Below are 22977 nucleotides of genomic sequence, written 5' to 3'. Positions count from 1 at the left end.
ATTATCTGACCCTCAGACCAACATTGCACGGCTCTCTTTGATGGGTTCTCCCACTTTCAGTTGGGAAAAGTTGTGCTGAAGCATCAGGCAATGCAAAATAAACATTGAAATGGAAATGCTTGTTCTTATTTCTGGGAACACATAAGATGGGAACATGCGTGAAAAGTGGCATCAGATAAAACCTCTTATGTTCCAACCAGTGACAAGCTGCTAGTGGGTCTGACAAAGATTGGTGCATTGTGGGAGACTGCCGACACTACATTTCCTGAAACTCACCTCAAACCCACAATGCCAGAGTGCTGTTTACACAGCGGGAACCAACACATTAACACACCACAGCACCTACTCCCATTCACACACAGTCCAAATCTCAGAAATAATGCAGCACAGAACACCGCAGTCAACCACCCAGCACTCAAATATCCACATACAACTGTATATTCACAGCAACAGATACAGAGTAAAGCTCCCTCTACACTGTCCCCCATCAAACACTCCCAGGACAGGTACAGCACGGGGTTAGATACAGAGTAAAGCTCCCTCTACACTGTCCCCCATCAAACACTCCCAGGACAGGTACAGCACGGGGTTAGATACAGAGTAAAGCTCCCTCTACACTGTCCCCGACCAAACACTCCCAGGACAGGTACAGCACGGGGTTAGATACAGAGTAAAGCTCCCTCTATACTGTCCCCCATCAAACACTCCCAGGACAGGTACAGCACGGGGTTAGATACAGAGTAAAGCTCCCTCTACACTGTCCCCCCATCAAACACTCCCAGGACAGGTACAGCACGGGGTTAGATACAGAGTAAAGCTCCCTCTACACTGTCCCCCCATCAAACACTCCCAGGACAGGTACAGCACGGGGTTAGATACAGAGTACAGCTCCCCCTGCTGTGTGTTGTGCCTAGTCTGGATTAGTAGTAAGGTATAAATATGGTTTTTGCATTACAACAATAGTCTATTTTGCATCATACAATCAAATGTTTAAAATTATACAGGAATGGATGAGAGTGTGGAAACAGAATACTGTGTGAACTTAGGACACAGAGAGTGGAGGCAGTGTGTCCATTCTGTGTGGGTCTGGGACACTCGGGGCAGTGTGTCCATTCTGTGTGGGTCTGGGACGCTCGGGGCAGTGTGCCCATTCTGTGTGGGTCTGGGACACTCGGGGCAGTGTGTCCATTCTGTGTGGGTCTGGGACACTCGGGACAGTGTGTCCATTCTGTGTGGGTCTGGGACACTCGGGGCAGTGTGTCCATTCTGTGTGGGTCTGGGACACTCGGGGCAGTATGTCCATCCTGTGTGGGTCTGGCATTGGGGGGGCAGTGTGTCCATTCTGTGTGGGTCTGGGACACTCGGGACAGTGTGTCCATTCTGTGTGGGTCTGGGACACTCGGGGCAGTGTGTCCATTCTGTGTGGGTCTGGGACACTCGGGGCAGTGTGTCCATCCTGTGTGGGTCTGGGACACTCGGGGCAGTGTGTCCATTCTGTGTGGGTCTGGGACACTCGGGACAGTGTGTCCATTCTGTGTGGGTCTGGGACACTCGGGGCAGTGTGTCCATTCTGTGTGGGTCTGGGACGTGGAGGAGTGTGACCATTCTCGAACATAGAAGATAGAAAAACTACAGCACAAACAGGCCCTTTGGCCCACAAGTTGCACCGATCATATCTACCTACTAGGCTTATCTATAACCCTCAATCCTATTAAGTCCCATGTACTCACCCAGAAGTCTCTTAAAAGACCCCAGCGAGTTCGCCTCCACCACCACCGACAGCAGCCGATTCCACTCACTCACCACCCTCTGAGTGAAAAATCTACTCCTAACATCTCCTCTGTACCTGCTCCCCAGCTCCTTAAACCTGTGTCCTCTCATAGCGACCATTTCAGCCCTGGGAAATAGCCTCTGAGAATCCACCCTATTTATACCTCTCAACATCTTACAAACCTCTATCAGGTCGCCTCTCAACCTTCGTCTCTCCAGGGAGAAGAGTCCCAGCTCCCTCAACCTATCCTCATAAGGCATGCCTCCCAATCCAGGCAACATCCTTGTAAATCTCCTCTGCACCCTCTCAATAGCTTCCACATCCTTCCTGTAGTGAGGCGACCAGAACTGCGCACAGTACTCCAAGTGGGGTCTGACAAGGGTCTTATAAAGTTGCAGCATTACCTCCCGACTCCTAAACTCAATCCCTCGATTAATGAAGGCCAGTACACCATACACCTTCTTGACCACATCCTCCACCTGGGAGGCCAATTTGAGAATCCTATGAACCCGGATCCCAAGATCCTTCTGATCTTCCACATTGCCAAGACTCCTACCCTTGATATTGTACTCCTGCATCCCATTGGTCCTGCCAAAATGGACCACTACACGTTTATCTGCGTTGAAGTCCATCTGCCACTTCTCCGCCCAGTCTTGCATCCTATCTATGTCTCGCTGCAAGTTCTGACATCCCTCCAGACCATCCACAACACCACCATCCTTCGTGTCACGGCGAACTTACGAACCCATCCCTCCACTTCCTCATCCAGGTAATTTATAAAAATCACAGAGTACGGGTCCCAGAACAGACCCCTGGGGCACTCCACTGGTGACTGACCTCCATGCAGAAAAAGACCCATCTACAACAACCCTTTGCCTTCTGAGGGCAATCTAGTTCTGGATTCACAAAGCGATGCCCCCTTGGATCCCATGTCCCCCTCACTTTCTCAATAAGCCTTGCATGGGGCACCTTATCAAATGCCTTGCTGAAGTCCATATAAAATACATCTACTGCTCTTCCTTCATCAATGTGTTTCGACACATTCTCAAAAAATTCAATCAGGCTCGTAAGGCATGATCTGCCTTTGACAAAGCCGTGCTGACTATCCTTGATCATACTATACCACTCCAAATGTTCATAAATCCTGCCTCTCAGGATCTTCTCCATCAACTTACTAACCACTGAGGTTAGACTCACTGATCTATAATTTCCTGGGCTACCTCTCCTCCCTTTCTTGAATAAAGGAGCCACATCCGCAATCCTCCAGAACCCCTCCTGTCTCCAGTGTTGACGCAAAGATCATCGCCAGAGGCTCTGCAATCTCTTCCCTCGCCTCCTACAGTAACCTGGAGTACATCCCATCCGGTCCTGGCAACTTATCTAACTTGATGCTTTCCAAAAGCTCCAACACATCCTCTTTCTTAATGTCTATGTGTTCAAGCTTTTCAGTCTGCTACAAGTCTGCACTATAACCACCAAGATCCTTTTCCACTGTGAATACTGAAGTAAAGTATTCACTGAGTACCTCTGCTATTTCTACTGGTTCTATACAAACTTTCCCATCGTCATATTTTATAGGTCCTATTCCTTCACATCTCATCCTTTTGCTCTTCACATACTTGTAGAATGCCTTGGGGTTTTCCTTAACCTTACCTGTCCAGGTCTTCTCATGACCCCTTCTGGCTTTTATAAATATATAAAAAGGAAGAGGCTGGCTAGGGTGAACGTTGGTCCCTTAGAGGATGAGAAAGGGGACCTAGTGGTAGGGGATGGGGATATGGCTGAGGTATTGAATAACTTTTTTGTTTCTGTCTTCACGGAGGAGGACGTGAATAATTTGCCGGGTGTTAGCGATGGAAAGGTGGTAGGACTGGAGGGTCTTAATGACATTACTGTTACTAGAGAGGCGGTGCTCAACAGACTGGAGGGGCTGATTGTGGACAAGTCCCCAGGACCGGACGGAATGCATCCGAGGGTTCTGAAAGAAATGGCGGAGGTGATAGTGGATGCCTTGGTGGTTATTTTCCAGACGTCGCTGGATTCTGGGGAAGTGCCGGAAGATTGGAAAACGGCTAATGTTACGCCGTTGTTTAAGAAGGGTGCCAGGCAAAAGGCAGGGAATTATAAGAAATAGGAGCAGGAGTAGGCCATCTAGCCCTTCGAGCCTGCCCCGCCATTCAATAAGATCATGGCTGATCTGTCGTGGCTCAGTTCCACTTTCCCGCCCTCTCCCCATAACCCTCAATCCCTTCTCTTATCAAAAACCCATCAACCCGCTTCTTAAAAATATTTAGCGAGGCAGCCTCCACCACTTCAACGGGCAGAGAATTCCAGAGATTCACCACCCTTTGAGTGAAGAAGTTCTAGGCCGGTTGGTTTAACGTCTGTTGTAGGTAAAATGTTAGAATCTGTCATCAAGGAGGAAATAGTGAGGCATCTTGAGAGGAATTGCTTGATAGAGCAGACGCAGCACGGTTTCGTTAAAGGGAAGTCGTGTCTGACAAATTTACTGGAGTTCTATGAGGATGTGTCGAGGGCGGTGGATAGAGGAGAGCCGGTGGATGTAGTCTTTCTGGATTTTCAGAAGGCGTTTGACAAGGTACCTCACAGGAGGTTATTGCAGAACGTCAGGGGGCATGGAGTTGGGGGTAGGGTGTTAGCGTGGATAGAGGATTGGTTGTCAAATAGGAGGCAGAGAGTGGGGGTCAATGGGTGCTATTCGGATTGGCGGATGGTGACTAGTGGAGTGCCCCAGGGGTCGGTGCTGGGGCCTCAGCTTTTTACCATTTATATAGATGATCTGGAGGAGGGAACCGAGTGTAGGCTGTCGACATTTGCTGATGACACAAAGATTGGGGGAACGGCAAATTGTGCGGAGGGTGTGGAGAGTCTGCAGAAGGATCTAGATAGGCTGGGCGAATGGGCCAGGAACTGGCAAATGGAATTTAATGTTGGCAAGTGCGAGGTGGTCCACTTTGGTAGGAATAATGGTAGGAAGGACTATCACTTACGTGGCGAAAAACTGCAGCAGGCGACGGTGCAGAGGGACCTCGGGGTCCTTGTGCATGAGTCGCAAAAACCCAGCCTGCAGGTGCAGCAGGTGGTCAGGAAGGCGAATGGGATGCTGACCTTCATAGCGAGCGGGATTGAATATAAAAGTAGGGAGGTCTTGCTGTGGCTGTATAGGGCATTGGTGAGGCCGCAGCTGGAGTACTGTGTGCAGTTTTGGGCGCCGTACTTACGCAAGGATATTTTGGCCTTGGAGGGAGTGCAGAGGAGGTTTACTAGGCTGATACCGGAGTTGAGGGGATTGAGCTATGGGGAGAGGCTGAATAAACTAGGCTTGTACTCATTAGAGTTTAGAAGAATGAGGGGAGATCTCATTGAGACGTATAAGATGATGAATGGGATGGATAGGATAGAGGTGGAGAGACTCTTCCCGCTCAGAAAGGATAATAGGACTAGGGGGCACAGCCTCAAGATAAAGTGGGGGCGGTTTAGAACGGAGTTGAGGAGGAACTTCTTCACTCAAAGGGTGGTGAATCTCTGGAATTCTCTGCCCGTTGAAGTGGTGGAGGCTGCCTCGCTAAATATTTTTAAGACGCGGGTTGATGGGTTTTTGATAAGCGAGGGGATTAAGGGTTATGGGGAGAGGGCGGGAAAGTGGAACTGAGCAGCGACAGATCAGCCATGATCTTATTGAATGGCGGGGCAGGCTCGAAGGGCTAGATGGCCTACTCCTGCTCCTATTTCTTATGTTCTTATGTTCTCTCCTAATTTCCTTCTTAAGTTCCTTCCTATCAGCCGTATACTCCTCTAGATCTCTAACATTACCTAGCTCCCTGAACCTTTTGTACGATTTTCTTTTCTTTTTGACTAGATTCATTACAACTTTCGTGCACCGGTTCCTGTAACCGACCAAAACTTCCCTGTCTCATCGGGATGTTGTCGTGCAGAACTCCAGACAAACATCCCTTGAAAATCTGCCATATTACTTCTGTACATTTCCCTGAGAAAACCTCACATTCTGTGCAGGTCTGGGCCCCAGGGGGCAGCGTTCATTCTGTGTGGGTCTGGGATTGGGGGGGGCAGTGTGTCCATTCTGTGTGGGTCTGGGATTGGGGGGGCAGTGTGTCCATTCTGTGTGGGTCTGGGATTGGGGGGGCAGTGTGTCCATTCTGTGTGGGTCTGGGATTGGGGGGGCAGTGTGTCCATTCTGTGCAGGTCTGGGACACGAGACAATGTGTCTCGTCTGTGTGGGCCTGGGACATGGGGAGAGTGTGGAAATGGGGATCGGGAGGGCTATTATTTAAATGGTGAAAAATTACAACATGCTAAGGTGCAGAGGGACCTGGGGGTCCTTGTGCACGATTCACAAAAACCCAGTCTGCAGGTATAGCAGGTGATCAAGAAGGTGAATGGGATGTTGGCCTTTATAGCGAGGGGGATAGAATATAAAAGCAGGGAAGTCTTGCTGCAACTGTACAGGGCACTGGTGAGGCTGCAGCTGGAGTACTGTGTGCAGTTTTGGTCGCCGTATTTGTGGATAGATATTTTGGCCTTAGAGGGAGTGTAGAGAAGGTTCACCAGCCTGATACCGGAGATGAGGGGGTTGGACTCTGAGGAGATACTAAATAGACTGGGTCTGTACTCGTTAGATTTAGAAGGCTGAGGGGGTGATCTTATAGAGACATATAAGATAATGAAGGGGCTAGATAGGGTAGAGGTAGAGAGATTCTTTCCACTTAAAAAGGAAACAAGAACTAGAGGGCACAGCCTCAAGATAAGGGGGGGGGGACAGTTTAGATCGGAGTTGAGGAGGAACTTCTTCACTCAAAGGGTGGTGAATCTCTGGAATTCCCTGCCTGGTGAAGTGGTGGAGGCTGCCTCGCTAAATATATTTAAGTCACGGGTAGATAGGTTTCTGACAGACAAGGGAATTAAGGGTTATGGGGAGAAAGCGGGAAAGTGGAACTGAGCCACGACAGATCAGCCATGATCTTATTGAATGGCGGGGCAGGCTCGAAGGGCTAGATGGCCGACTCCTGCTCCTATTTCTTATGTCCTTGTGTTGGGGGGATATGAATGGGAACATTGGGTCAATTGAGGGTTTCACCCTGATATTGGGCTGTTTGAATCTACAAGTCACGTGTTCCAATGTCGTAAGTTTCTGCAAGTGGAAATTTATGATAGCTGGTTTGTGAATTCTCTCAAAGTGCGCAGCAGTTAAACACTTGACACTGACATTCCTCAAGCCAGTCCCCAGCAATCCAATGCTATGTGTGAACACTTTGCAATCCGACAGTCTTTAAACGGAGCTGCAAATTCTCCATGTGGACTTAGTGGTTTGACTATTTGGAGCTTCCCATTAGTACAGCAAACACTCTGGATGTGACAGGGTGAGAGCACACTGCTATTTCTCAGTAGACAGCGAACTCACCGCCTTTTGTTCTCATTCAGCAAGCTCTGAAATTCCTGGTAGGGGACATGACGTGAGTTCTGGGCCCTTAGTTCTCACAGGATTGCAGACGCGGTTGCAAAACACAAATAAAGATTCTGAAAACAAACACAACAAATGACCTCACCCCCTCTCTGCTCAGAAACCAGGCAGCCTTACAGGTGAAGCGGTGACTGACTTGTACATTCTCCTGTATTCCCTGCTCTCAACGTGCTCTCCTGTAGCCCGGGGAGGACAGACACAGACTGGATCAGTGCTCTGTGAGACGCCACTGCACAGTTCACCTCACCCTGAACAGCCTGTCCCATCCTCACACAGTACGAAGTGTCACAACTCCAGGTTAAAGTCCAACAGGTTTATTTGGTAGCAAACACCACTAGCATTCGGGGCACTGCCTCTTCGTCAAGTAAGTGGGATTTCTATTCACAAACAGGCCACATACAGACACAAACTCAATTTACAAAATAACAATTGGAATGTGAGTCTTTACAGGTAATCAAGTCTTAAAGGTACAGACAGTGTGAGTGGAGAGAGCGTGAAGCACAGGTTAAAGAGATGTGTATTGTCTCCAGACAGGACAGTTAGTGAGGTTTTGCAAACCCAGGCAAGTCACGGGGGTTACAGATAGTGCGACATGAACCCAAGATCCCTGTTGAGACCGTCCTCATGTGTGCGGAACTTGGCTATCAGTCTCTGCTCAGCGACTCTGCGCTGTCGTGTGTCGTGAAGGCTGCCTTGGAGAATGCTTACCAGAAGGTCAGAGGCTGAATGCCCGTGACCACTGAAGTGTTCGCCACTTCAGGAAGGGAACAGTCTTGCCTGGTGATCGTCGAGCGATGTTCATTCATCTGTTGTTGTAGCGTCTGCATGGTCTCCCCAATGTACCATGCTTCGGGACATGCTTTCTTGCAACGTATCAGGTAGACAACTGATAGGCTGGGTAGTTTGCTGCGAACAATGGTCTGTTTGAGGTTGCGCGGTTGTCTGAAGGCAAGAAGTGGGGGTGTGCGGATGGCCCTGGCAAGATGTTCGTCTTCATCAATGATACGTTGAAGATTCCGGAGAAGATGTCATAGCTTCTCCGCTCCGGGGAAGTACTGGACAACGAAGGGTACTCTGTCCACTGTGTCCCGTGTTTGTCTTCTGAGGAGATAGGTGCGGTTTTTCGCTGTGGTGCATCGGAACTGTCGATCGATGATTCGAGCGCCATATCCTGTTCTTACGAGGGCATCTTTCAGCGTCTGGAGGTGTCTGTCACAATCCTCCTCATCTGAGCAGATCCTGTGTATTCGGAGGGCTTGTTCATAGGGGATCGCTTCTTTAACATGTTTAGGGTGGAAGCTGGAGAAGTGGAGCATTGTGAGATTGTCTGTGGGCTTGTGGTACAGTGAGGTGCTGAGGTGACCGTCCTTAATGGAGATGCGTGTGTCCAAGAATGTAACTGATTCTGGGGAACAGTCCATGGTGAGTCTGATGGAACGTGTTGATATCATCATATAGTTGTTTCAGCGATTGTTCACCATGAGGCCAAAGGAAGAAAATGTCATCGATGTATCTAGTGTATAGCATCGGTTGAAAGTCCTGTGCGGTGAAGAAGTCTTGTTTGAACCTGTGCATGAAGATGTTGGCATATTGATGTGCGAATTTGGTCCCCATGGCTGTTCTGTGTGTCTGGATGAAGAACTGGTTGTTGAAGGTGGAGACACTGTGGTTCAGGATGAAGTGGATGAGTTGTAAAATTGCATCTGGAGATTGGCAGTTGTCGGTGTTGAGTACTGAGGCAGTTGCAGCAATACCATCATCGTAGGGGATGCTGATGTAGAATGCCGAGACATCCATTGTGACGAGGAGTGCTCCTGGTTCAACTGCTCCATGTGTGTCATCCTCATACTCCAGCTTGCTTGGTGTTGGCCTGACTGTACTCCCCCTCCACCAGCACCCCAGACAACACCTCATCTTTCCATTCACCGCTTCACTCACTCTACACAACTGCAGCAGTTCAGGGTTTCAACCTCTGCCCCATTATTGGATGGCGACTATTGGTAAGGATTGTAAATTCACACCTCCTCTCTGGGCACCATTTGTATTTTTAACCGGTTCCCTTAGCCAAAACCATCAGCCCCTTTGGCAATTAATCTCCTCTGCCCAATCACACACCGCCCCCACCCCCCCTCTCTCTCTGCCCAATCACACAGCCCCCCCCCCATCCAATCACACACATCATCTCTGCCCAATCACAACCACCCCCCCCACTCTCTGCCCAATCACAACCCCCCCCGCTCTCTGCCCAATCACACACCCCCGCTCTCTGCCCAATCACACGCCCCCGCTCTCTGCCCAATCACACACCCCTCCCCCCCCGCTCTCTGCCCAATCACACGCCCCCGCTCTCTGCCCAATCACACACCCCTCCCCCCCCCCCCGCTCTCTGCCCAATCACAACCCCCCCCGCTCTCTGCCCAATCACACACCCCCGCTCTCTGCCCAATCACACGCCCCTGCTCTCTGCCCAATCACACACCCCTCCTCCCCCCCCCCGCTCTCTGTCCAATCACATGCCCATGCTCTCTGTCCAATCACACACCCCCTCTCCCTGCCCAATCACACACCCCCTCTCTCTGCCCAATCACACGCCCTCTCTCTCTGTCCAATCACACACCCCCTCTCTCTGCCCAATCACACGCCCCCTCTCTCTGTCCAATCACACACCCCCTCTCTCTGCCCAATCACATGCCCCTGCTCTCTGCCCAATCACACGCCCCCTCTCTCTGCCCAATCACATGCCCCCGCTCTCTGTCCAATCACATGCCCCCTCTCTCCGCTCGATCCGTCACTGGGACACGTGGAACGTTCCTGGTTCTGGATGAAGGTCACTGACCTGAACCATTGGCTGAAATTTTCCATCCTTGTTCCCGGCTGGGATTTTCCTGCCCCGCTGACAGCGAATGGAGGTTTAGTGGAATGTTCCGTTCTTGCCCATGACAGGTTTCACCACAGAGGAGACTGGAGAATCCGACTGGAAAACCTTCTATCGTTCCAGTTCCACCGATGGTGCCTGCCCGACTGAGTGTTCCGGAGGTTTGGTTCTGATTTCCGATTTGCAACATTTGCTGGATTTTGTTCATCCAGAAAAATGAGTGGAACTCCCTGAATTCTCCCACTGTCGGCAGTGAGAGGGTGGGAGCGGTGTAATGGGCAGTGTTGTCACACAGTCATAGAGTCATAGAGGTTTACAGCATTGAAACAGGCCCTTCCGCCCAACTTGTCCATGCTGCCCTTTTTTTAACCCCTAAGCTAATCCCAATTGCCCGCATTTGCCCCATATCCCTCTAAACCCATCGTACCCATGTAACTGTCTAAATGCTTTTTAAAAGATAAAATTGTAGCCGCCTCTATGACTACCTCTGGCAGCTCGTTCCAGACACTCACCACCCTCTGTGTGAAAAAAATTAGCCTCTCTGGACACTTTTGTATCTCTCATCTCGCACCTTAAGCCAATGCCCTTTAGTTTTAGACTCCCCGACACTGACCCTCCAACACTGCCCCCAATAATAGGGTGACCAGAACTGTACACAGTATTCCAAGTGTGACCTTACCAATGTCTTGTACAACTTCAACAAGACGTCCCAACTCCTGTATTCAATGTTCTGACCGATGAAACCAAGCATGCCGAATGCCTTCTTCACCACTCTGTCCACCTGTGACTCCACTTTCAAGGAGTTATGAATCTGTACCCCTAGATCTCTTTGTTCTGTAACTCTCCCCAGTGCCCCACCATTAACTGAGTAAGTCCTGCTCTGGTTCAATCTACCAAAATGCACAGCAGCATGCTGCAATATTTTATCATTTAAATAATAGTCCATTTTGCTGTTATTCCCACCAAAATGGATGGCCTCGCATTTACCAACATTGTACTCCATCTGCTAGACCCTCGTCCACTCACTGAGATTATCTATATCCCTTTGCAGACTTTCAGTATCCTCTGCACCCTTTGCTCTGCCACCCATCTTAGTGTCACCTGTGAATTTTGACACACTACACTTGGTCCCCAACTCCAAATCATCTATATAAATTGTAAACAATTGTAATCCCAACACTGATCCCTGAGGCACACCACTAGTCACTGATTGTCAACCAGAAAAACACCCATTTACCCCCACTCTTTGCTTTCTGTTAGTTAACCACTGGAGATGTGAGGCTCACTGGCCTGTAGTTCCCAAGCTTTTCCCTGCAGCCCTTTTTAAACATTTGCCGCTCTCTAATCTTCACACACCCGTGACTATAGATGATTCAAATATCTCAGCTAGGGGACACACAATTTCCTCCCTAGCCTCCCACAATGTCCTGGGATACACTTCATCAGGTCCCAGGGATTTATCTACCTTTAATACTTCCAGCATCTCCTTCTCTGTAATATGTACACTCTTCAAGACATCACTATTTATTTCCCAAGTTCCCTAATATCCATGCTTTTCTCAACAGTAAATACTGATGAGAAATATTCATTTAGGATCTCACCCATCTCTTGTGGATCCACACATAGAGGACCTTGTTGATCCTTAAGAGGCCCTACTCTCTCCCTTGTTACTCTTGTAGAAGCTCTTTGGATTCTCCTTTGCCTTATCTGCCAAAACAATCTCTTGTCCCCTTTTTGCCCTCCTGATTTCCATCTTAACTCTACTCCTACATCCCCCTATACTCTTCAAGGGATTCACTTGATCCCAGCTGCCTCTGCATGTCATGTGTCTCTTTCTTCTTCTTGACCAGGGCCTCAATATCCCGAGTCATCCAGGGTTCCCGACTTCTACCAGCCTTGTCCTTCAGTCTAAGGGGAATGTGTTTCCCCTGAACCCTGGATAATACTTTTGAAAGGCTCCCACTTACCAGATGTCCCTTTGCCTTCCCACAGACTCCCCCAATTAATTTTTGAAAGTTCCTGCCTGATACCATCAAAATTGGCCTTGCCCCAGTTTAGAATTTTAACTATTAAATTTGCCAGACCGATCATTCTCCATAGCTATCTTAAAACTAATAGAATTATGGTCACTGGTTCCAGCTTTGGCCCTGTTGGAGCAGTGTTGTGGGGGTGGGGGGGGGTGGGGCGGAGGAGGGGAGGTGGGGGTGGGGTCAGTGTTGGGGCAGGATCAGTGTTGGGGGGCCAGTGTTAGGGGGGTCAGTGTTAGGGGGGTCAGTGTTGGGAGTCAGGTGTTGGGGGGGGGTCAGTGTTGGGGGGGTCAGTGTTGGGGAGGTCAGTGTTGTGGGTGTCAGTGTTGGATGGTCAGTATTGGGGGTTCAGCGTTGGGGGGGTCAATATTGGTGGAGATCAGGGTTTGGGGGATCAGTGCCGGGGTCAGTGTTGGGGGGCAGATTTGGGGGAGTCAGTGTTGGGGGAGTCAGTGTTGGGGGCAGTGTTGGGGGGGTCAGTGTTGGGGGGTCAGTGTTGGGAGCAGTGTTGGGGGGGGTCAGTGTTGGGGGAGTCAGTGATGGGGGCAGTGTTGGGGGGGGTCAGTGTTGGGGGAGTCAGTGTTGGGGGGTCAGTGTTGTGGGTGTCAGTGTTGGACGGTCAGTATTGGGGGTTCAGCGTTGGGGGGGTCAATATTGGTGGAGATCAGGGTTTGGGGGATCAGTGCCGGGGTCAGTGTTGGGGGGGGCAGAATTGGGGGAGTCAGTGTTGGGGCAGTGTTGGGGGGGTCAGTGTTGGGGGGTCAGTGTTGGGGGCAGTGTTGGGGGGGGTCAGTGTTGGGGGAGTCAGTGTTGGGGGAGTCAGTGTTGGGGACACTGTTGGGGGGGGTCAGTGTTGAGGGGTCAGTGTTGGGGGGCAGTGTTGGGGGGGTCAGTGTTGGGGTGTCAGTGTTGGGTGGGGTCAATGTTGGGGGGTCAGTGTTGGGGGGTCAGTGTTGGTGGGGTCAGTGTTGGGGGGTCAGTGTTGGTGGGGTCAGTGTTGGGGGGGTCAGTGTTGGGGGGAGTCAGTGTTGGGGTGTCAGTGTTGCGGGGGTCAGTGTTGGGGGGCCAGTGTTGGGGGCTCAGTGTTGGGGGGTCAGTGTTGGGGGGTCAGTGTTGGGGGGTGTCAGTGTTGGAGGGTCAGTGTTGGGGTGTCAGTGTTGGGTGGGGTCAGTGTTGGGGGGGTCAGTGTTGGCCGGTCAGTGTTGGGGGGTTCAGTGTTGGGGGGTCAGTGTTGGCCGGTCAGTGTTGGGGGGTCAGTATTGGGGGTCAGTGTTGGGGGGGTCAGTGTTGGGGGTCAGTGTTGGGGGATCAGTGTTGGGGGGTCAGTGTCGGGGGGTCAGTGTTGGGGGGTCAGTATTGGGGTGTCAGTCTATGGGAGGGGTCAGTCTTGGGGGGCTCAGTGTTGGGGGGGGTCAGTGTTGGGGGGTCAGTGTTGGGGGCTCAGTGTTGGGGGGGCCAGTGTTGGGGGGTCAGTGTTGGGGGCTCAGTGTTGGGGGGGCCAGTGTTGGGGGGGTCAGTGTTGGGGGGTCAGTGTTGGGGGCTCAGTGTTGGGGGGGCCAGTGTTGGGGGGGTCAGTGTTGGGGGCTCAGTGTTGGGGGGGCCAGTGTTGGGGGGGTTAGTGTTGGGGGGGTCAGTGTTGGGGGCTCAGTGTTGGAGGGTCAGTGTTGGGGTGTCAGTGTTGGGTGGGGTCAGTGTTGGGGGGTCAGTATTGGGGGTCAGTGTTTGGGGGGGGTCAGTGTCGGGGGGCCAGTGTTGGGGGGTCAGTGTTGGGGGGGTCAGTGTTGGGGGGTCAGTGTTGGGGTGTCAGTGTTGGGGGGGGTCAGTGTTGGGGGGGTCAGTGTTGGGGTGTCAGTGTTGGGGGGGGTCAGTGTTGGGGGGGTCAGTGTTGGGGGGTCAGTGTTGGGGGGTCAGTGTTGGGGTGTCAGTGTTGGGGGGGGTCAGTGTTGGGGGGGTCAGTGTTGGGGGGTCAGTGTTGCGGGGGTCAGTGTTGGGGTGTCAGTGTTGGGGGGGGTCAGTGTTGGGGTGTCAGTGTGGGGGTCAGTGTTGGCCGGTCAGTGTTGGGAGGTCAGTGTTGCGGGGGTCAGTGTTGGGGGGTCAGTGTTGGGGTGTCAGTGTTGGGGGGTCAGTGTTGGGGGGTCAGTGTTGGGGTGTCAGTGTTGGGGGGGGTCAGTGTTGGGGGGGTCAGCGTTGGGGGGGTCAGTGTTGGGGGGGTCAGTGTTGGGGGGGTCAGTGTTGGGAGGTCAGTGTTGCGGGGGTCAGTGTTGAGGGGGGTCAGTGTTGGGGGGGGTCAGAGTTGGGTGGTCAGTATTGGGGGTCAGTGTTGGGGGGTCAGTGTTGGGGGTTCAGTGTTGGGGGGTCAGTGTTGGGGGGTCAGTGTTGGGGGATCAGTGTTGGGGGGGTCAGTGTTGGGGTGTCAGTGTTGGGTGGGGTCAGTGTTGGGGGGTCAGTATTGGGGGTCAGTGTTGGGGGGGTCAGTGTTGGGGGTTCAGTGTTGGGGGGTCAGTGTTGGGGGGTCAGTGTTGGGGGATCAGTGTTGGGGGGTCAGTGTCGGGGGGTCAGTGTTGGGGGGTCAGTGTTGGGGGGGGTCAGTGTTGGGGGGGTCAGTGTTGGGGTGTCAGTGTTGGGGGCTCAGTGTTGGGGGGGTCAGTGTTGGGGGGGTTAGTGTTGGGGGGGCCAGTGTTGGGGGGGTCAGTGTTGGGGGGGCCAGTGTTCGGGGGGTTAGTGTTGGGGGGGCCAGTGTTGGGGTGTCAGTGTTGGGGGGGGTCAGTGTTGGGGGGTCAGTGTTGGGGGGGGTCAGTGTTGGGGGGTCAGTGTTGGGGGGTCAGTGTTGGGGGGTCAGTGTTGGGGTGTCAGTGTTGGGGGGGTCAGTGTTGGGGGGTCAGTGTTGGGGTGTCAGTGTTGGGGGCTCAGTGTTGGGGGGGTCAGTGTTGGGGGGGTTAGTGTTGGGGGGGCCAGTGTTGGGGGGGTCAGTGTTGGGGGGCCTGTGTTGGGGGGGTTAGTGTTGGGGGGGCCAGTGTTGGGGTGTCAGTGTTGGGGGGGGTCAGTGTTGGGGGGGGTCAGTGTTGGGGGGTCAGTGTTGGGGGGTCAGTGTTGGGGGGTCAGTGTTGGGGTGTCAGTGTTGGGGGGGTCAGTGTTGGGGGGGTCAGTGTTGGGGTGTCAGTGTTGGGGGGGTCAGTGTTGGGGGGGTCAGTGTTGGGGGGTCAGTGTTGGGGGGTCAGTGTTGGGGTGTCAGTGTTGGGGGGGGTCAGTGTTGGGGGGTCAGTGTTGGGGGGTCAGTGTTGCGGGGGTCAGTGTTGGGGTGTCAGTGTTGGGGGGTCAGTGTTGGGGGGTCAGTGTTGGGGGGTCAGTGTTGGGGTGTCAGTGTTGGGGGGTCAGTGTTGGGGGGTCAGTGTTGGGGGGGTCAGTGTTGTGGGGGTCAGCGTTGGGGGGGTCAGTGTTGGGAGGTCAGTGTTGGGGGGTCAGTGTTGGGTGGTCAGTGTTGGGGGGTCAGTGTTGCGGGGGTCAGTGTTGGGGGGTCAGTGTTGGGGGTCAGTGTTGGGGGGTCAGTGTTGGGGGGGTCAGTGTTGGGGGGTCAGTGTTGGGAGGTCAGTGTTGCGGGGGTCAGTGTTGGGGGGTCAGTGTTGGCCGGTCAGTGTTGGGGGTCAGTGTGGGGGGTCAGTGTTGGGGGGTCAGTGTTGGGAGGTCAGTGTTGCGGGGGTCAGTGTTGGGGGGTCAGTGTTGGCCGGTCAGTGTTGGGGGGTCAGTGTGGGGGGTCAGTGTTGGGGGGACAGTGTTGGGAGGTCAGTGTTGGGGGGTCAGTGTTGGGGGGTCAGTGTGGGGGGGTCAGTGTTGAGGGGGGTCAGTGTTGGGGGGGTTCAGAGTTGGGTGGTCAGTGTTGGGGGTCAGTGTTGAGGGAGTCAGTTTTGGGGGGGTCAGTGTTGGGGGCTCAGTGTTGGGGGGTCATTGTTGGGTCGTCAGTGTTGGGGGGTCAGTGTTGGGGGGTCAGTGTGGGGGGTCAGTGTTTGGGGGGTCAGTGTTGGGGGGTCAGTGTTGGCCGGTCAGTGTTGGGGGGTCAGTGTGGGGGGTCAGTGTTGGGGGGTCAGTGTTGGGAGGTCAGTGTTGGGGGGTCAGTGTTGGGGGGTCAGTGTGGGGGGTCAGTGTTGAGGGGGGTCAGTGTTGGGGGGGGTCAGAGTTGGGTGGTCAGTGTTGGGGGGTCAGTGTTGGGGGGGGTCAGTGTTGGGGGGTCAGTGTTGGGGGGTCAGTGTTGGGGTGTCAGTGTTGAGGGAGTCAGTTTTGGGGGGGTCAGTGTTGGGGGCTCAGTGTTGGGGGGTCATTGTTGGGTCGTCAGTGTTGGGGGTCAGTGTTGGGGGGGTCAGTGTTGGGGGGGGTCAGAGTTGGGTGGTCAGTGTTGCGGGTCAGTGTTGAGGGAGTCAGTTTTGGGGGGGTCAGTGTTGGGGGCTCAGTGTTGGGGGGTCATTGTTGGGTCGTCAGTGTTGGGGGTCAGTGTTGGGGGGGGTCAGTGTTGGGGGGTCAGTGTTGGGGTGTCAGTGTTGGGGGGTCAGTGTTGGGGGGGGTCAGTGTTGGGGGGTCAGTGTTGGGGTGTCAGTGTTGGGGGGTCAGTGTTGGGGGGGGTCAGTGTTGGGGTGTCAGTGTTGGGGGGTCAGTGTTGGGGGGGGTCAGTGTTGGGGGGTCAGTGTTGGGGGGTCAGTGTTGGGGGGTCAGTGTTGGGGGGTCAGTGTTGGGGGGGGGTCAGTGTTGGGGTGTCAGTGTTGGGGTGTCAGTGTTGGGGGGTCAGTGTTGGGGGGTCAGTGTTGGGGGGGTCAGTGTTGGGGGGTCAGTGTTGGGGGGTCAGTGTTGGGGGGTCAGTGTTGGGGGGGGTCAGTGTTGGGGGGATCAGTGTTGGGGGGTCAGTGTTGGGGGGGTCACTGTTGGGGTGTCAGTGTTGGGGGGGTCAGTGTTGGGGGGGTCAGTGTTGGGGGGGTCAGTGTTGGGGGGTCAGTGTTGGGGGGTCAGTGTTGGGGGGTCAGTGTTGGGGGGGGTCAGTGTTGGAGGGGTCAGTGTTGGAGGGGTCAGTGTTGGGGGGTCAGTGTTGGGGGGTCAGTGTTGGGGTGTCAGTGTTGGGGGGGGTCAGTGTTGGGGTGTCAGTGTTGGGGGGGGGTCAGTGTTGGGGGGGTCAGTGTTGGGGTGTCAGTGTTGTGGGGGGTCAGTGTTGGGGGGGTCAGTGTTGGGGGGGTCAGTGTTGGGAGGTCAGTGTTGGCCGGTCAGTGTTGGGGGGTCAGTGTTGGGGGGGTCAGTGTTGGGGGGGTCAGTGTTGGGGGGTCAGTGTTGGGAGGTCAGTGTTGCGGGGGTCAGTGTTGGGGGGTCAGTGTTGGCCAGTCAGTGTTGGGGGGTCAGTGTTGGGGGGTCAGTGTGGGGGTCAGTGTTGAGGGGGGTCAGTGTTGGGGGGTCAGTGTTGGGGGGGGGTCAGAGTTGGGTGGTCAGTGTTGGGGGTCAGTGTTGAGGGAGTCAGTTTTGGGGGGGTCAGTGTTGGGGGCTCAGTGTTGGGGGGTCATTGTTGGGTCGTCAGTGTTGGGGGTCAGTGTTGGGGGGTCAGTGTTGGGGGTGTCACTGTTGGGGTGTCAGTGTTGGGGGGTCAGTGTTGGGGGGGTCAGTGTTGGGGGGTCAGTGTTGGGGGGGGTCAGTGTTGGGGTGTCAGTGTTGGGGGGTCAGTGTTGGGGGGGTCAGTGTTGGGGGGGGTCAGTGTTGGGGGGTCAGTGTTGGGGGGGGTCAGTGTTGGGGGGTCAGTGTTGGGGGGTCAGTGTTGGGGGGTCAGTGTTGGGGGGTCAGTGTTGTGGGGTCAGTGTTGGGGGGTCAGTGTTGGGGGGTCAGTGTTGGGGGGGGTCAGTGTTGGGGGATCAGTGTTGGGGGGTCAGTGTTGGGGGGGTCACTGGTCACTGTTGGGGGTGTCAGTGTTGGGGGGGGGTCAGTGTTGGGGGGGGTCCAGTGTTGGGGGTCAGTGTTGGGGGGTCAGTGTTGGGGGGGTCAGTGTTGGGGGGGGTCAGTGTTGGAGGGGTCAGTGTTGGAGGGGTCAGTGTTGGGGGGTCAGTGTTGGGGGGTCAGTGTTGGGGTGTTCAGTGTTGGGGGGGGTCAGTGTTGGGGTGTCAGTGTTGGGGGGGGTCAGTGTTGGGGGTCAGTGTTGGGGTGTCAGTGTTGGGGTGTCAGTGTTGGGGGTCAGTGTTGGGGGGTCAGTGTTGGGGGGTCAGTGTTGGGGGGGTCAGGTCAGTGTTGGCCGGTCAGTGTTGGGGGGTCAGTGTTGGGGGGGTCAGTGTTGGGGGGGTCAGTGTTGGGGGGTCAGTGTTGGAGGTCAGTGTTGCGGGGGTCAGTGTTGGGGGGTCAGTGTTGGCCGGGTCAGTGTTGGGGGGTCAGTGTTGGGGTCAGTGTGGGGGGTCAGTGTTGAGGGGGGTCAGTGTTGGCGGGTCAGTGTTGGGGGGGTCAGAGTTGGGTGGGTCAGTGTTGGGGGTCAGTGTTGAGGGAGTCAGTTTTGGGGGGTCAGTGTTGGGGGCTCAGTGTTGGGGGGTCATTGTTGGGTCGTCAGTGTTGGGGGTCAGTGTTGGGGGGTCAGTGTTGGGGTGTCACTGTTGGGTGTCAGTGTTGGGGGGTCAGTGTTGGGGGGGGTCAGTGTTGGGGGGTCAGTGTTGGGGGGGTCAGTGTTGGGGTGTCAGTGTTGGGGGGTCAGTGTTGGGGGGTCAGTGTTGGGGGGGGTCAGTGTTGGGGGGTCAGTGTTGGGGGGGTCAGTGTTGGGGGGTCAGTGTTGGGGGGTCAGTGTTGGGGGGTCAGTGTTGGGGGGTCAGTGTTGGGGGGTCAGTGTTGGAGGGGGCCAGTTTGGGGGGATCAGTGTTGGGGGGATCAGTGTTGGGGGGTCAGTGTTGGGGTGGTCAGTGTTGGGGGGTCAGTGTTGGGGGGTCAGTGTTGGGGGGTCAGTGTTGGGGGGTCAGTGTTGGAGGGGGCCAGTTTGGGGGGATCAGTGTTGGGGGGATCAGTGTTGGGGTGTCAGTGTGGGGGGTCAGTGTTGGGGTGTCAGTGTTGGGGGGTCAGTGTTGGGGGGTCAGTGTTGGGGGGTCAGTGTTGGGGTGGTCAGTGTTGGGGGGGTCAGTGTTGGGGGGTCAGTGTTGGGGGGTCAGTGTTGGGGTGGTCAGTGTTGGGGGGTCAGTGTTGGTGGGGTCAGTGTTGGGGGGTCAGTGTTGGGGGGGGTCAGTGTTGGGGGGTCAGTGTTGGGGTGTCAGTGTTGGGGGGTCAGTGTTGGGGGGTCAGTGTTGGGGGTGTCAGTGTTGGGGGGTCAGTGTTGTGGGTGGTCAGTGTTGGGGGGGTCAGTGTTGGGGTGGTCAGTGTTTGGGGTGTCAGTGTTGGGTGGTCAGTGTTGGGGTGGTCAGTGTTGGGGGGTCAGTGTTGGGGTGTCAGTGTTGGGGGGTCAGTGTTGGGTGGTCAGTGTTGGGGTGGTCAGTGTTTGGGGTGTCAGTGTTGGGTGGTCAGTGTTGGGGTGTCAGTGTTGGAGGGTTCAGTGTTGGGGGGTCAGTGTTGGGGTGGTCAGTGTTGGGGGGTCAGTGTTGGGGTGTCAGTGTTGGGGGGTCAGTGTTGGGGGGTCAGTGTTTGGGGTGTCAGTGTTGGGGGGTCAGTGTTGTGGGTGGTCAGTGTTGGGGGGGTCAGTGTTGGGGTGGTCAGTGTTTGGGGTGTCAGTGTTGGGTGGTCAGTGTTGGGGTGGTCAGTGTTTGGGGTGTCAGTGTTGGGGTGTCAGTGTTGGGTGGTCAGTGTTGGGGTGTCAGTGTTGGAGGGTTCAGTGTTGGGGGGTCAGTGTTGGGGGGTCAGTGTTGGGTGGTCAGTGTTGGGGGGTCAGTGTTGGGGTGGTCAGTGTTTGGGGTGTCAGTGTTGGGGGGTCAGTGTTGGAGGGGGTCTGTGTTGGGTGGTCAGTGTTGTGGGGGGTCAGTGTTGTGGGGGGGTCAGTGTCGGGGGGGTCAGTGTTGGGGGGGGTCAGTGTTGGGTGGTCAGTGTTGTGGGGGGTCAGTGTTGTGGGGGGGTCAGTGTCGGGGGGGTCAGTGTTGGGGGGGGTCAGTGTTGTGGGGTGGTCAGTGTCGGGGGGGTCAGTGTTGGGGGGGGTCAGTGTCGGGGGGGTCAGTGTTGGGGCGGGTCAGTGTTGGGGTGGTCAGTGTTGTGGGGGGGTCAGTATTGTGGGGGGGTCAGTGTCGGGGGGGGGTCAGTGTTGGGGTGGTCAGTGTTGTGGGGGGGTCAGTGTTGTGGGGGGGTCAGTGTCGGGGGGGTCAGTGTCGGGGGGGGGTCAGTGTCGGGGGGGGGTCAGTGTTGTGGGGGGGTCAGTGTTGGGGGGGGTCAGTGTCGGGGGGGGGTCAGTGTTGTGGGGGGGTCAGTGTCGGGGGGGGTCAGTGTTGTGGGGGGGTCAGTGTTGTGGGGGGGTCAGTGTTGTGGGGGGGTCAGTGTCGGGGGGGTCAGTGTCGGGGGGGGTCTGTGTTGTGGGGGGGTCAGTGTTGTGGGGGGGGTCAGTGTTGTGGGGGGGTCAGTGTTGTGGGGGGGTCAGTGTTGTGGGGGGGGTCAGTGTCGGGGGGGGGTCTGTGTTATGGACGGAGTGCCTGGGAACTCTGTAATTGGAAATCTCCCCAGCTGCAAATGCCCTTGAGAAATTTCACACAGGAACATTGAAACTAGAAGCAGGACGAGGCCATTCAGCCCTTCCAGCCTTCTCCGCCATTCATTATGGCAATGGCTGATCATCAAATCCAAAATCCTGATCCCCCCTCCCCCTGCATTTCCCTCAATCCCTTTAGCCCCAAGAGCTATATCTAACTTCTTCTCAAAATCAGACAAGTTTTTGACCTCAACTACATTGTGTGGTAGTGAATCCCACACTGTGGCCATTCCCGGATGCGTGCTATCAGATGTGTTAAATCCCGTCCTGTGTGTTTGACGCCTTTTTGTTATTTTTGCGAAAGGGCTGGGTCTGTGTCAGTTTTTTTCTGAGCGATGTTTGGCTATTTTTCTCAGCATGTCAGTGAGCGAGTGTGACCTGGTGTGGGATTTCCCACACGCATGCGTCCCCAAGACAGGAAGTAGAAGCCTGAGTGAATGCTATAGGATTATGAGGGACACGGACAGAGTGGATAGTCAGAAGCTTTTTCCCAGGGTGGAAGAGTCAATTACTGGGGGGCACAGGTTTAAGGTGTGAGGGGTAAGGTTTAAAGGAGATGTACGAGGCAGATTTTTTACACAGAGGGTGGTGGGTGTCTGGAACTTGTTACTGGAATTTTCTTTGTTCTTTAAAATTCACATCCCAGATCAATGGACCTTTTAATGGTCCCTGAATTTTCTGCCCCCCCCCCCCCCACCCCCCCACCCCACTGTGATTCCCGTGGTGTGGGACATTCCCAGCCCTCGCCTCATTACACACTCCACAAGACAATCCTCCAAACCCTCCGAGCGAAATCGCAGCCCTGTCTTCAGAGATTCCCGACTTGGTTGCCATGTTTCCAGCCTCCTGCGCCTGAGCCCTGGAATTCCCTCTCTCAGCCTTGTGTCCCTCTCTGCTTCACTGGGACACTCCTTGAAACCTCCGCCTCAAACAGCTTTGTCTCCCTACAACCCGCCTCCCCACCCCCAACATCCTTAGTGACTTTAATATTTGTCTGTCTGAGAACATTCCTTGGAAAATGTTTGGAATATTGTAATTTCAGGGGATTAAGATTAGAGAAATAGACAAGAAATGTAAGAAGTTGGAGAGGGGCCAGTTCCACGGAGCTAAAAACGGATGTGGCCCAAGTCCGATTTGGAATCACAGATTGGCTGTAAACAGTAAATGGATAGAGTTCAAAGAGCAAGTCTTCAGCTGAGACACATCTCCCACCAAGGAGACCACCCCTGGATGGTTAAAAACTGAGGGGGTTACATAGTTCACCGCTGTGTATGGGTGCAGGGATTACACTGTGCAATGTGCAATAAGATCATAAGAACATAACAGGCACACCCTCACTTTCCCACCCATCCACTACCCTAAACAAACCACAGTCGCAGAGGACAATCTAAACCACTACTCTCAGCCTCCCACGCTGCTATTAAAAACATTATTCAAGGGATGTGGGCGCCGCATTTGCTGCCCATCCCTAATTGTCCTTGAACTGAGTGTCTCGCTAGACCGTTTCAGAGTCAACCACATTGCTGTGGCTCTGGAGTCACCCAGAGGCCAGGCCAGGTAAGGACGGCAGATTTCCTTCTCTAAAGGACATTAGTGAACCAGATGGGTTTTCCCGATAATCGGCAATGGTTTCGTTGCCATCAATAGACTTTTAATTCCAGGTTTTTACTGATTCCAAATTTGACCACCTGCCATGGTGAGGTTCGAACCTGGGTCCCCGGGGCACTACCCTGGCTCTCTGGATTACTAGCCCAGTGACACTATTGTGCTCCCTTCTTGTAGATTCCTCCATGAGGCGAAAGAGACTCTTAAGTATAAAAGCTCGGAAATGATGTGACATTGTTCTACACCACTGCTTAGAGCCCAGCTGGGTTATTGTGTGAAAGTTGCCAAGACCTTAGAGAGGGTGCTGAGAAGATTTACGAGAATGTTCCCAGTGATGGGGTGGGGTGGGGGGGTGGAGTTGTGTGTCAGTTAATGCGGAGAGACTGGAGAATCTCCTTACAGCAGAGAACACAATGACACGCAGGAACACGAGAAGCCACTCGATCCCTAAACCCTGTTCTGCCATTCATCACAATCCTGGCTGATCTACGCTGGCTTCAGATCCTTTCTGTACCATTTCCCCCACACGAACATTAATGGGAGAGATTT

The sequence above is a fragment of the Carcharhinus amblyrhynchos genome, chromosome 5, assembly GCF_965287045.1.
Source record: "Carcharhinus amblyrhynchos chromosome 5, sCarAmb.v2.hapA, whole genome shotgun sequence".
In the NCBI taxonomy this organism is placed as follows: Eukaryota; Metazoa; Chordata; class Chondrichthyes; order Carcharhiniformes; family Carcharhinidae; genus Carcharhinus; species Carcharhinus amblyrhynchos.
This window is presented reverse-complemented; position numbering follows the sequence as displayed.